Genomic DNA, 16,664 nt, shown 5'->3' with positions numbered 1-16,664 from the left:
TTAACGCTCGTATAATCACCTTTGCAGACGATACAGTTCTTGTATTTGAAGGTGATAATTGGGAGGAAACACATGTTAAGGCCGAAACAGGAATGAATATTCTTAAAAACTGGCTCAAAGATAATTTGCTGACACTAAACTCAAAGAAAACAAAATACGTAAAGTTCAGCCCAAATATAAAAGGCCTACCAAGAATAGAATTAAGGATAAAAATTCATAATACAAATTGTAACACGCTCACCAGCTGTAATTGCTACCATCTAGAATGTGTACAAGACATCAAATATTTAGGAATCTTTATTGACGCACTCCTTAACTGGAGAAAACATATTTACTATTTAGTAGGTAGAGTTAGGAAACTAATCTATATCTTTATAACACTGCGTAACATATTATCCATTGTAGATATTAAAAGTATATACTATGGTTTGTGCAACTCTGTTTTGGCCTACGGTTGTATTTGCTGGGGAGGAGCTGCCAAGACTATTCTTGATCCCCTTGGTTAAGGTACATAAATCAATATTGAGGATAATATTGCGAAAACCGTACAATCATCCGAGTGAAGGCCTTTTCAAATCCTTAGATGTCCTTGGCTTAAGGCAAATCTACATAAGGAAAGTAATACTTGACATCCACAAAAATAGGAGCACTCAGGTGACTGTGAGTCACGCGCACTCAACCAGGAGTACAGTAAGAAACGATTTGGTGATTCCAATAGCACGTACAGCGGTATTCCAAAAATCATTTCTATATAACGGACCTAAACTATACAACCTGATACCGTCATTTTGGAAATCTGATAAACCATCAGTTTTGAAGAGAAATTTAAAAATTTGGTTGACAGACATTGGAAGTAAGGAATCGGAAAATTTATTGAAGATAGTTATCTAAATATTATGCTATCCCATTGAATCATATATAAATTTATTGTATTTTCGCATGTGCATATATATTGTGTATGAATGTGTGTATATATATGTATGTATATGTGTGTATATATGTATGTATGTGTATATGTATGTACGAAGTATGTATGCTTTATATTTATGTATTTAATTGTATTTTTACATTTAATGTAAACGTATTTTTTTTTTCTTCTCTTTTCTTCTCTTTTCTTCTCTTTTGTTTTTTTTTGTTTTTTTTCTTCAATATTGTTTTTTATTTATAGGACAAATATTCGTAAACCATATTTGCCGCAACAAATCGGTTTCTTAGAACAGGCATTTGCCCATATAGGAACCGATTGCAACATTAGGCGTATTAATATTTCTGGCTTACCGACCCTTCATATACTGAGCCTACTCCTAGTACTAGCAGAATTTGCCAGAGTGTTTTTTGTGCCATTTTATAACATTGTATGTATAAACTAATAAATAAATAAATTTATATTTTTTTCGTTACGTGTGATGCTATTGAAATGTTTATTTTCATTTATGGACAAGGTTTTGAGTTTGTCTAAATGTTTGTGAATGAAGACTGAATTCTCACCCCTAGGGATGTATTAAGATAAACAAATTACAACTGAAATGGATAAAAATTTAGAGAAACAAATATGAAAAACTAGGCGTTTTAAGAGTACATGAACTTAAAGTCTATTTCAACCTTAAAATCAAACCAACTGGTCCATGAAAAAGGATGAAAATTAGGACGCATTTTCAGTCGTTGCCTAGGAGCTAAAATATTTCAGTAAGATGAATCTATAAGAATATGGTTATGTGTTCCCTATTTCAAGATTCAAAATAAAAATAAATAAAATTGAAATCAACAAAAGTTTCAGCACTTTTATACATGATAAAATACAAGAAGAATGAAAGTGCGAACATAGGCAAAACGGTCACTTAAGTCATCCAAATTCTGTAAATGCCAGACTTACGTATTCCGTTGAAAAATTTCAACGTTTATTATGGCCTACTTCTTTGTTCACATTCTCAAAATACTTTTCTTCCTTTTAAACTCAAATCCTGACCATGCGGCTCCAATATGGAATCATTTTCTATCAACCTGCCCACTACATATCGCACAAAGCACCTGAGGACGTAAGCCTCCTTGGCGGTGCCCACCAAGGAAAAATTCCGTTCCGGAAGAGAAAAACTCCCCGAAAGAGAAAAACTCCACGAAATAGCTCTCTGAATTCTGGTTATCTTGGCGTCTTTGTGCTGAAATTACGTAATCTGAAAGTACATGCATTTCATTGGATTGCCGAAAAGAAAGAAATGAATTCTTCACTGACAGCGATACATTGATTGGGAATGATCAATTCGCTGAAATGATTTTAAAACTTTTTGAAAGTCTTGAAATTATTTTTGGAAGCCACCAGATCTGTACACCTAACAGAACCTATAACAGGGCCACAGCTAGTAGTGAAAAGCTCCATTCGGTATTTGCGGGGAAAGGGGAAAAGAGACAAGACCACATAATGTGCTCAGAAGATTGATTAGGTTATCCGCAGCAGCGCGAAGGGGAATCAATATTATTAAAAACAAATCTTTTTTCTTTAATTTACCATGACCTGATAAAAACTGGGTAGTCCAGTGATCAGAGATAACCCAAAAATATTTTAAGAGTCTTCGATTCACATTTTTCATCTTTTATCAAAGATTTTTCTACAGAAAATTTGTTTAAATAACATCTGAAAAAACCGCTCCTAACTTTTCCTTAATCTCTTTTTTTCTTTTCCTGTTATTCCTTTTTTTCTATTGATAACTAGAATTGATATTTGTTTACTAAATGTTTTGAAATATTTGTATATAACCACTTATCAACTTTTTGTGTATATCGGTTTCGAGACAGACCCGTCTCTTCGTCAGGACACCAATAAAACCAACGTGCAAAATCCAATATACACCTTCACCATAGTTGTTGAACAAAAAAAACCCTTCTCTACATGCAAAAGCAACCCTTGCATGTATTCACCCGCACAAAAACCGCCCTTGAACCTGTAGCAATTGCACAGAAATCTTTAATCCGAGTCATTTAAAAAAAAACATTTCGTTATCCAAGTGACTTGCTCTTCAAAGAATCCAGAGTACTGAATATTATTCAACAGTATACATTGAGAACGGTAGTAGTTACACACATAAATAGAGACATTAACCCAAGCGTCAACCACAACCATAATACAAGATACTCTAATAGGGATCTGATACTAAGTGAAGGGGTCAACACTGTTCTGGCATCGAGACAACACTATTACGTAGGCAAAAAGGTCCATAACCTTTTGCCAGAATCGTGGAAAGACGGGAGTGTTGTCAAGTTACGGAAGGTGTTGACCTCGCTCTTTCATAACATTGGTCGTAGGGAGTCAGAAAAGTTGATGCATGCCACGGATTGGAGAACCTTACTGGATGTCAAAAATAAAATATAAATGTAATAATATAAAAAATAAGGAATATTTTTTTTTTTAAATATTTATAGATGACAACCATGAAGTTTCGCATAAAAAAATTGTCTATGTTTTTATGAATGTATGTATGTGTATGCGCATGGGTGTATGTACGTGTGCATATATATATATGTGTGTATATATGTGTATGTCTGTATGTATATGAATCAAAATGTGTATCCGAATAAATTTATATTTTGTTTGTCTGTGCTCTATATTAATTTGTTAACTATTGTAATATATTAAAATGTAATTGCCTAGCTTGGAACGGGGTATGTACCCTTGTTAGCTGGGCAAAGTGAACATGGAATTGTATTTTGATAAAGAGTGTGAATAAATAAATAAATAAAATATTGATAAGGTTGTGAAAAATTGTATGTTGTGGGAGAAATAGTTTTTTTAAAAGGGAGGAGATAAGGGTAGGGGTGTGAGTTTAATATGTAATGGCAGACCATTACAATGGAGCATTGTATAATGAGCTAAATTGAAAGGTTGTTTGATTATTGATCAAAGGAACATTATTTATTAAAGCTTTCCTAATGTGAACAGTAGACGGGTACGTTTTGAAACTGGTAGCCATAAAAAAGTCGGTAAGCGGTTATTTACAAATATTTAATAACATTTAGTCAAATGTTCGACCATAAAGTTAATGCTTTAAATATTAATAATACGATATTTATTTATTTATTTAAACATATTGCTAGTTTTTCATATAATTTATGCCTTTTACGTAGGTTTTAAAAATTTTATTTGATGGGGATAGCAACAGTAATACAGGTTGAAAATATAAAATATATAGAAAACGAAACCAATTACCTTGTCCGCAGAAATATTTGAAATATATATAAATCGGTTTCTTTGTGTGTGTAAATATGTTTTCGAAAATGGTTGCGAGGGTAAGTGTCTAAGTGTGTGAGGGTGATGGCGAGTGTGTGGTATAATGGTATGAGGGTAGACATGCGTGTGTATATTAAAAATTAAAAAAAAACATGTTTTATTTTATTGTTTCATTAGAAAAAATGCTATTTGACAAAAGGCCGGCCATTGTGCTAATTATTGTACAAGAAGCCAAATGACAAAAAAATACCTCTGATTTTTTTACATCGGTGTTGCAATATAATGTCAATGAAATATTTATGGAAATCATAAGATACGGGACCATAAACCAGTCCAAAGAATATTGTTTCGTTTAACACAACGTCTGTTTCTTCAACCGAGGGAGCTGCAGTAAAGGTGCCGATGTACGGGTGCACTTCCTGTCAAAGGAAAGTGAGAGGACAGGGAAACAGCTTCGCTTCCGGCAACTGCGACCTTGGAGAACCCGCACTTGACCTTGACTCATGAGCCAGAGGGCAGGGACGAATTAAGGTATTTTTACTCATTTCAACCTATTAATACGTATATTGAAGTATTTTTGTCTGTTTCGTAACTAGTAACCACTGGATAGTACGTTTACTTACCATGCAAGAGGTTTTGGATTCAATTCCCAGAATGGTAAACATAAAATATTTGAAATAAATAAATAAAATAACTTTGTTTTGACCGGTTTCAAGGCAAACAAGCTTTTTTTCGAGGATGACGTAAGTAATTCATTATTTCCTATTTTATTTTATCCATGTTTACTAAATACTACACGTGGAGCTAATAAATTAAGTCTTTTTCCCTAAAAGGGTGGTAATTTGAGATGCATATTTTCAAAACTAGACAGGAGTGGACTAAAAAAAATATTGTTTATTTGGTTAGTGATTGTTGTTTTCTTATAATTTTTTTGTTTATTTATTTTATGAACTTATTGCATAAAATAAGTACACATATTTAATGACAGGGAATTCATATAAAACTATTGAACAGAAAATAAAAACGGAGTGTTTTCTGTTTCGGATAGTCTTCATCTAACATTGCTCAGCCATTATTTATCGCTTTTTTAATTTCTAAGATTTCCAAGTTGTCTAATTTTAAATTTCATGATAACAAAAACGAATAAAACACACGAATGAGTGAAAAATGTGTAGGCGATAACATAAATAAATTATTGCACGATAATAAACACGTCCAATTATGTTTCTCGTAACTCTATATATCCTATAAGCAGGCGTTGGAGTCGTTTGGTCCCCCAGTTCGGATCATGTGGAATCTTTAGTTAGTAAAATATTAAAATGCAAACCTTGCGTGTTCTGTTTTTGTAGCATTTTATTTTGTTTTTTCAAAGAGTTGTAAATACACTATTGGAAAATAGGAATTAAGTTGGAGTACAGTAGGGTTCGAACCTCAAACCTCTGATTCGTGAGACCGCCGTCACACTAGGCCACAACCCAATTCGTATTTTATTTTATTTATTGGTTGGGAGAAATTTCGGCATAAGCCCTCCAACGTACGAATATGAATTTACAAAAGTGAATTTAAAAAAATGTTAGTACGTTTATATCAGTTCGTGATTTTTACTTCTAATTCCACCCTGTTATTAACCCCGCAACCCTGGAACGTCATCCCTGTTGCGGTCTCCCTAGGCGGTCTCACGAGACCTCTCCGTGCAGGCATGGGCGTGACACTTGTCCCGTGTTAGTTAGGGTCAGTGTTGGACTGGGAGCGTTCCTAACATACTGACATTATGAACCTAATAATGGAGGAGTTATGTTCGTTAAATGGTGGCATAAATGCGTCATCTATTTTCAAAGTTCACCTTGTGTTAAAAAAAAGAAAAAAAAATCTAAATTAATTCAATTTAATGCGCTGTTAACGAAAAATATATTATTTCTAAAGACAGTATTTCATTTATTTAAAGATCTTGGATAAGGTGAGATTTAGAACTGTTTTATAGTGATTCTGAAATGTTGCAAAGAGACAATGTGAGTTATGATTATATTTTCAAAAGCAGTTTCATGGGAAAAAACTTACGTAACCTCAAAATGAATAAGACGATATTATTTGGAAATGCGGAACAAACGGACAAGATACGATTTAAAAATTAGACGATGTTTTCTAGCGTTAAACAGTATAAAATATTAATTTTGAAAGTGCTTTCTTTTAACAAATAATAAAATACTGAGTTTCTTTTTATAAAAACTGGCCAAGATGAGTTTTGTAATTGGGTTTTTCAAACAAAAACTTTTGTAATCGATTTTTCAAAGGGTTATTGGTATTAATTCATGTTAAAGCTTAAATTTAAGATGTATTTTTCTAAAGTGTATTTTTGTAATTATTTTTCTATGTAAATAATATGTGTTTGGAAAAATAAACAATTTAAAAAAAATTAAAAACCACAAACTTTTGAGTTATACGTCGACCAGTTTCGAGATTACTTCCTCATCATCAGAACTTGAAATAACTTAGAATGACTCGCGTTTTTATTTTAATTTGAAAATATTACAAGAAAGAAAAAGAAGAATGAAAGAAGAAGAGAGAATGAGGAAGGTATGAATTATAACAGGAATATTTTTAAATGATGCCTCGAAGTTCAATACCTTCGGATACCCCAGTATCAAGTTATTTGAGGAATTTGTGATTTTAGATATAAGGCAATTATATATTTTTAGAATAATAATGTTTGTGAAAGCAAATTATTCTACCAAATCCCAAAAGGAACACTACCACACCTACAGAAGTCAAACTAGAGGATGGGTCATGGGGTCTACCACAAACTCTGAATTCGGGCAAGGAAATTTCAGGTTTCTGGGCCCCAAAATATTTCATATGTCACCCGAACATTGTAAAACCATGACTCGGATTCAATTTTTAAAAATATATAAAACATTGATAACTGGGTTTAGGTCGAGAAAAATCTGAAAATTTACTCAAAAATTATTCTTAAATAATAAATGGGATAAATTAACATTGTATTACTGTATAGTAAATAAACTAGTAGGTAGTAATGTTGACGTTTATTTTTGCATAAAAATGTCTGCCTTAAAACCGGTTGTACCTAGTTAGGCAGACTAGACATGATCCAGAGAAATCTATTACCTAAGTGTATTTGTAGTAGATAAAGTAATTGTTATTTTGTCAATTAACTACGATTATTATTATTGATAATTTTCTATGGGGAATTTGGTTAGTGGATTTATCAGTTTCTAATCTTTCTAGATTGTTTTCACAAAGACATCAACATATGACTCAAATGTTAAAGTAGTTAATTTATTAATAAATAAATGTCAAATGTCATTCAACAAAGTGGAAAATGTCTTTAACATTAAAAATAATAAAATTTAAAAAAAAAAAAATTTAAAAAAAGGATATTGGATCTAAACAAAAGAGAGAGTATTGCAAATTTTACCATCACACAATATTACGTTATGTGGTTGTGTTATATTCCTATATAAATAAATGACGGAGGATATTTAAATCCCCAAATTTGTAATAACCAGTAACCGGTTTCATTTTGTCATTTCTAGACTTGTATTTTATTTTAAAATTAAATATGTTTATCCAATATAAATTATAATATGCCTCCGTGATCTAATCTCCCTTCTATGTGATCCGAATTAATAACATTAAATCGATTTAACATGGCATGCTTAAAAAAATAACGTGAATGTTTGGCTTAGAGAGGGGTAAATATTCGTATGCTACTGATACAAAGTCAGTGTTCAATATTTCGAAGCTACAAAAACATAAAACTTACATTTCATGTATTCAGCCTATTAAATTGTATAATTGATGCACCATAACTTCTAGGACAAATTTATAAAACTCAATGTTTCAACCCTTCGGTGGGTTGAGAAACAATGAAATGCTTTTCCTCGATCAGCATAGAACAAACGATGGCCTGGATTCACCAATATTCCGTTTTTGTCGTATCTTAAGACAAGATCAGGACTTTTTTGGTTTAAGTTTACCACAATTTTTTGGTAAAAGCTCTGCAGTCAATTTTTTTGTTTCATATCTTGTATTTGTAATTTAGACTTCATTTCAAAACGTATCTGGGCCTTTCTTATTCTTGGCACTGTTCCAACTTATAACAGAGGCAGGCTGTGGGTCGGCTCTTCTCGTTTTTAGGCTGCATAATATTCGGTTCTAGGTGTCACTTTCATCTAGACCGTTTCTCTGCAGAATTTTAGAGCATTGATTTACCGATGAGTTCTTTGGTATTCTTCTGAATAACTGTTAGGGAAGATCCATAAACCTTGCCTTATTGACTGTATGGTATAGTGGCCTCCGTTTTATATGCCAGTACCATCTCTGCCGACTCTCTTCAAGCTTACTGTTTATGTCAGTACACCCAGGCTACCACGAATGCGTGAACTTTTAGTTTCATATTTTATTGATAATTCTGCCTACCACCTGAGCATTTGCATTTCTGCTATTTAAAGTTACCTGGAGTAGAAGTTGTAAATCCAGCATTTGGAGGTGTACACAATCACTGGACTGACAAAAGTTTGGCATACCTTTTAGCTTTATAGGTATTTTTGGGTTCCACAAACTTCCTGTTACTTGAACTTAAACAGAATATTTCTGTAAACAATCAATGCGCCGTTAATTAAAAATACATAAATAAAATTCGCAAAGTCAAAAACAATTCAATTGACTTTGCGTTTATTTTGTGTAACTCTATATTTTGATTTTAACATTTAATAGAACAATTAAATTACTTAAACGAATAAAGGTACAGAACAATCCAGCAAAATAAATTGAAAGCAGGTGCCTATTCGCACTCCATATGTTGATCCGAGACATTATAATTTAATTAAAGAGTACTTAAAATTTAATAAGCACATTATAATTTATATGAGAGTTTCAGTAATACTCACCTTGCTAATATTGTTCAAGGTTTAAATTTCACAAGTAGATTTCGTTTATGGGTTTCCATGGGAGAGGGGGAAAAGGATAAATTTCGGCTGTGAACCTTTATAGGAACTTGTCCGCACTTACGTTAAGTTAAAATTACAAAAATAAGAGACAAATAAAAAAAACAACAAAGCTTTGACAAAACATTCCAAGACATCAAGACAAGATCCAGCCTATTTTTTTAGTGCTCGCTTAAATTGCGGTAGACTTAAACTGAAAAAATCTAGATCTTGGCATGAGTTTAATTAAAAGAAGACCACAAAAAATGCATTGAAGAGAAGCCAGACAATTGATGAATTAGACATCAATAGAATAAACCTTTTACTTCACTTGCCGGGGTCCTTTTATTTTGTGTAAATAGTAAACACAATGTATTACCATAATTGCCTATACTAATCATACCATATATTTTTATAAAGTCCAAATGACCTTAAAATTTTGTTTTGATTCCAGAGCTTTACCGTGGAAATTTATTCAGATGACTAGCGATTTAATAAATCAATATGAATTATTATATTCAACTGTATCACATTTACAATGATCTGTTGTGTATTTTTAAATTTCGGTAACAATGTATATTTATAATTTGCATAAAACACATTAAAATATAAAATTCTGGCCGAGGTCCAACATTTGAAAAGAATTTTTATTGCTAAGTTTTGGTCCAACGCCAAAATTTTAACGATTTATAATGACGCAGCATATTTTTTAAAAATACAAGTTTTTTACACCAACAATATTTCTAAATTTATACGCAATTGATTACAACTTTCCAGGGATATTTATATTTAGTCAACATCATATTTCATTGCCTATAAATCACGTTAATCATAATATTATTCTTGTGCTTATAACAAATATTCAGATTTTATTTTTTATTTATTTGTTGTCTCTTGGCCTTGTTCTAATATATTGTTGGATTTATTGGTTTGTCTGTTTCGGTATTTTTTTATTTTATTTTACCCAAGCTTAACGTTATTATTCGACCGATTTTCACAATTTCTGGCTTAGTTTTGCCAAAAAGAAAATTAGAAGCAGAATCCTTCAACTTTGAAATTACCGTTATTTGTATAAAACTACCCGGCAAATTATCAACAAAAAAAACTCTAAAATTTACCATGCCTTCGATTTCAGAAGAATGCAGAAACCCGGTTAAGAATAGGATCGGTAATACTTTATAAAGAATTTAAACGAGAAGTAGGTATCTTACATAGTCAAGTTAGTGCAGGACATTGATAAAATAAATCAAAGTTGGACACAAAATGCCAAACACTATTCGAGTGGAACTGAAGGCCCGGCCCGTTGATGACTGTCAAAAAACTGACTCTTTCTGAAGAGTTTTAAATGGTTTCAATTTGCAAATGCTGAGAAGTTCCTGATGAATTTACTGCAGAATGTTTTTTTTTGATCCCAATACCGAAAGAGAAAATAGAAGATACTTACACATAAGACTGGAAAAGAAATCAAAAGCAATGTCCCAGAACTGCCTTATAAACAAGGGAATAAAACTATTTGAAGAAATGCCAGAAAGCATAAAAAATGAAATTAATGTAAATATATTTAAAATTAAATGTAAAAAGTATATATATGAAAAATATTAGGTAGTAAATATTGTAAATAGTGAATATAATTAATGAAAATGTACATAATTAGGATACTAAGTGTATAATAGTGATAAATAATGTTAGAATAAGTATAGATGTAAATATTGTGTTGTAAATATATATTAGACTATGTAATACATAGAACTAAATAAATAAATAATAAAAAAATAAAAGCAAAAAAATCCGCTACAAGAAATGTAAACCTTGGACACATTAAGCAAAGTAAATAAATGCAACTCCCATAAAGAAATGTAATAAAATCGACAGGTTATTATAAAAATGCGCACAGATTGGTTTTTATTTGTTTATTTTTCCATACATATATTATTTGCATAGAAATATAATTACAAAAATACACTATAGAAAAATACATCTTAAAATTAATCTACAACATGAATTGAAAAAAATGCCCACAAAGACTACAGCGTCTGAGCGTGGGCCATTCCTTTTTTAATTTATAGCACATATATAATCAAAAGCTTATAGCACATTTATATGGTATGACATGACCATGAAAAGAAAAGAAAAGAAAAATAAAATAAAAACCATCTTTGCTGAAGGAACAAATCAACCGAGCTGTCTTTGGTTACTTTATTGAAAAACCTGACCATCTTTCACCTATTTAGTTTCAATATGCAAATATATCTTATATCCATTTATTTTATTTTTTTCTTTTTTACTATGTAAAGTTTTACTTTTTATTTTGCATGGCAGTATGCTTCTTATTGTTTCAACATGTATACAAAAAAACGTTGTTTATCTTTTAAATTTTTACGCACTATGTTTGTACTTACCTATATATTTTATGTAAATGCCCCTTGGGCGTATTGTAAAATTAAATAAATAAATAAACAAATAAAAATAAATAAGTTATTACCTGCTTAGCTACGTATTTAATGAGTATTTACTACAAAACCGGTATTTGATAAAAAGAAGCGCACTTCAATTTTTTTGTATGTAACCCGTAAGGGTTTATCAATAAAATTTAAATAAAAAAAAAAAAGGGAGTAGCGGTAACAGTAACTGTTTTACAATTTAAACTGTCTCGTGAAACTGTTCCTAATAGTTCACGTTTAGTGCAGCATGGGCAAAAAATCTAGTACAAACAAATGCTGTGACAGTTTTACAAAAGTTAATTGATATGTTACTTGTTACGAGCCTCGTTGATCTAAACTATCATTTAAGAAACAGTTTTCGGTAACTTGACTAGATTTTCATTGAAAACGAGGAACTAGAATCCCAACCGTCCATGCGCTCTGTAGCTGCAAGACGTACTGGGATATTTATTAATTGTACAGCGCCCTTGAGGTGATTTTCACAAAAATGGCGCTTCATAAATTATCCAACTATATTCATGTTCATGGGAGTAGGTGGTGGCCATGATTTTTTCACACTGCTGTTAAGACTGTAACGACTATTTAAAAACGGTTTCGATTTTACGTTATTTCGCAATCACCTAAAAACGCTTTTTTTTAATAATTAAATTTAACATCCTGAATGGTTTTTCTTCGCAGTAACAGTTTTAAAACGGGTTGAGCCATTTTCAAAGAATAACCATTTTTTAAAAAACAAATTATTTTTCAATAAAACTGTTTAAGCTATTTTGGAAGAATAACTGTATTAAAATAAATGTTTTTTTTTATCTACCTCCTCTAGTTGTGATCCTGTGGTAGTGTCGTGAACTCACGGATCAAAGGACCAAGGTTCTACATATCTGTATAATAAAATAAATAGCTTAAATAATTCCAAGTTTACCTTTTAAAGAATTTGACTTTTTATTTTGAAAAATTACGTTCACAATTTCATGCACACACACTTAAATTTTAGCTATACTTCAAATGCATTTTTTTTGCCGGGATTTCTTATTAAATATTCAAGCAACACAAACAGGAAACTTCAAATAAAAAAAATAATGAAGTTTTGTTTAGGAAACGGAATATAAAAAGAAAAGAGAAATATATTTTTTTTTTTTTTTTATTTGAAAATTTATTTATAAACCCTTACGGATTATAACATTCATTTTACATAAAATAATACATACATTTTTCATTTATACTCTGTTGTTCAAAATAATATTTTTTACATCTTCAAACCTATAAATTAAGTATTACTGAATTGCACAGATTTAAAAGAAGATATTTATTTTCACTAATATGGTTAAATTCTGTTCCTTCAATAAACGTGGGAAAATCGAGATTGTATTTATTCCGCCCGAAATAGCCTCCCTTATCGCTTGTCCCAGGTTAAGTGGCAGCCCGCTAACACCAAATGACGGCCCGCCCTCGCCGCCTAAGCGCCCCTACCCGCCCTGACCAGCGCAAGGCGGGACGTCTTGGGCGGCACCCTGTCACGCCGCAAGCTGACACCGGACGGACATAAAAATCTAAGGACTCGTCGATTGTTCTACTGTTATAAATTTTATGTTACTTATTGTTTTGTGCCTAATTAACCTCGTATTATTAAAAAAATAAATATCATTTTCGTATTCGCATCTAGCGGTGCACGGGAGGCTCTATTTGTACTCTGATTGCAGCGTATCTATGTAGATTATGTTTGCGCATGGAAGGTAGGTTTATCAACCTTACGCTTGAGAGGCTAGTAAAAGTAATTCCTCCACATACCCGAAACCGTTTCAAAAACCGAGGGTCTTCCTATGGGTTTCACTCGTACAAAAAAAAAAAAAAAAAAAACAGTTTCCAAATTTATTACTGTTTATCTGTTTACACCTTTTAATGAGTATTTTTTTTTGTACTTACATATTTTTTTTCAGTTTCATATATTTTTTCATTTTCATATATTTTTTCAGTTACATATACTTTGACAGTTTTGATTCTTTAGTTCCATTATCATATTTTTAGAAACAATTTAATTTTATATTAATTATCTAAAAGAAAAATCTACCTCAAAACAGGAATTTACTACACACAGTGTGAATAGACAGTGCCCAAAATGTTTGCTTATACTTTAATTTTACTTAATTTTTACTTAATTTTTACTTGATTTTAGCTTATTTGTATATTTTTTATCTTTTTTACTATTTTGCAAACATATCATTATAATACTATGCTTTACAATAAACGCCGATTTATTCGGCACAGAACAGGAAAAAGCAATGTTTTTTTATCAATAAACAAGTTACTGTTTTAAAATTTCAATTTTATATATCGCAATTTTAATTGAATTAAACTCTACTACTTTCACTATAAGTTTCGCAATATATATGAAGAACCTTTGTCGGATATTGTCATTTATCCTCATGACCATATTCCAAACACGAATGGTGGAAAAATCTGTATTTACTAGATTTACAATAGCCTATGCTCATTATATTAATTTTATGAATTAATAAAACCTTAAAGATTATTTTTATCACTATTTTTAAACTTCTTAATTTCAACACCCTTTATATTATAAGATCATCAAAAGATAAATCCCATTATTATGCGTGTAGCACCGCTTTCATAAAGGTTATTAACTACATCAATTTAATCTGGTCACAGTAAAACGATTGTTATTAGCTTTGGGTGCCAGTTCAGAAACCACCCTGCGAGGAATCGAATCCAGGACCTCTAGAATGGTAGGCGATTGCGCCAACCACTACACAACGAGGCAGACGTATCTCCACTCGATTACCTGAGAGAAGCTATCGCGTTAAGTCGGGACTTAATATTTTTATTTTATTTTTATTTTATTTTTATTTTCTTTTATTCAGGAAACATACAGTACAGTTACAAAGTTTAATATTTTACACAATTAGACTTAATTCTAATGGACCAGTGAAGTTTGCATATTAAAAAGCAATTATATGTAAGGTTAATTATGAAAGTATAAAAAAGAGAAGGAAAAAGAAAACATAAATGAAAGTTGTTTAAAAATTAAAATTTAAGTGAAAAAAAGATATTTTAAGGTTTGTAGTTTGTAGTGAGTATTTACAAATGGAAATTATATTAAAAATGAAGAAAATTTGTAAAAGTAATTAAAAATTAAGAATGGAAATAAAGAATGAAAAACATGCTCAGATGTAAAAATAAAATAAAGTTGTAATAACATTTTTTTAAAAAAAGGAAAAACATAAACACATATTTATTTTAAGGGATTCAAAGAAACGATGAGAAGAATCTTTAAGTGAAATATAAGACATTAAATTTAGGTCAATTTAAAAAACATCTTCAAAATTAATGACACATTATAGTAAGAGCAGCAATATATTGATTTTATTAACATATATAATATAAGTAATTAAAAGTAGTTTAAAAGTATAAAAACATGCCAATGGCAGCAGAGAAAAAAGTAAAAAAAAAGAAGGAATAACAAGTATAGCAAGTAATCTTTAAAATTTGAAAAAGCAATATAAGGAGAAGATTTTAAACCAAGATTAATATATAAATAAACCAACAGTTTTCACCAACTACGCACAGGACTCTCCTCTGATTCGCTTAGCGCGTAATTACAATGTATTTTTAATAGCATAGATATATTTGACTGCAGATAGCCCCCACTTTTAAAATAAAAATTCAAAAACAATCATTTAAAAATAATTCGGTTTCTTTACAAAAAAAATAAAATATTATAAATTTAAGATGTTTCTATTCACTCGTATCAAACACACACTCACCCTGTCCATAAACCCACCCTCACGTCCATAAACACTCACACACATATTCACATACCCACCAAAACCACACTCCATTCACTTACCTACGCATCCTCACACACAAAACTCGCAAACATGCACTTCTACATGTATCAATAGATAACTGAACTAGATTTTTATAATTGTATGTATGTGAAAAACTTATTTGGCTTTATTTTATGTTTTTTTTATAATGTTGTATATATTTTTTGTATTGCTGTTGTTTTTCTGAATAAACGAAATAAATTTAAAAAAAACCATTTTCATCGAAAGACAGAACAGGTTTATACTATATATAGTAAAAATAGACAGTGTGTTATATGATTGCTTTTAATTCAATTTTACGTAATTGGATAACACCTAATTTTTCTTAATTTTATTTTAATTTTATTATTATTATTTACTAAAATAAACGCCAATTTTCAGCACTAAACTGAACTGAAAATAGTAAAATTAATGTTATGACATACATATTAATCTGAAAAACACATACGGGTAATAAAAATTTAAACGCAATATTCAAATATAAAACAGATTAATTTGTATTCAAATAAAAAGTCATGTACGTTAAAAATATATTTTTAAAACCTTAAAACATTATTTTATCACAGTTTTATCTTATATGTCGACTCTTATCCCGCAAATATGAAAAATCCACTCAATTTTATCATATCACACGAGGTGAAAACCTCTTTAAACAAGTGTTTGTTCCTTCGGGCCGTAGACCGCGTGGTTGAGACCTCATTCCCACCCTAGTGGCGTCAAGTAGCCTTTAGGGTGTAAACATTCCGTTAGCTGTGTAAGGGTTGTTCTACAAGCTACGAGCTCCAACCCTTGCGGGTAAACCGCTAGCAGGATGCGAACCCCCTGACCCCAACCCCTAAACCCCAGCCACTCCACACCGAGTGAGACAATCAAATCATTCGGATACCTTCCTTAAGTATACGTGACTTATTTAGGGGCCTGATCTTTTTTGTGGGAAAATCGAAATGTTTAACTTGGAACTTAGATCTTAAATTAAATTTTACGGCAAGTTTTTAAGGAAAAAAACAATCCGTTTTTGTTTTTTTTTTCATGAAGATTATTTGAATATTAAAAATTTTATAATGCATTATAAAGTTTTTTTTTTTAAATTTGTATAAACAACTTGAATCAACCTCAGCAAATAAATAATGTTTGTCACAGGAGGCAAACTTGCGCAGCTTTCATTTTTTTAAACCATTTTTCAAATCACTGAAAAAAATAGCCTAAAATATTTTGGCAT

Source organism: Micrasema longulum, unplaced genomic scaffold (assembly GCF_059751315.1).
Source record: "Micrasema longulum isolate JH-2025_06_02 unplaced genomic scaffold, ASM5975131v1 h1tg000058l, whole genome shotgun sequence".
NCBI classification, from domain to species: domain Eukaryota; kingdom Metazoa; phylum Arthropoda; class Insecta; order Trichoptera; family Brachycentridae; genus Micrasema; species Micrasema longulum.
The sequence above is the reverse complement of the archived record's forward strand: the minus strand, read 5'-3'. Positions refer to the sequence as shown.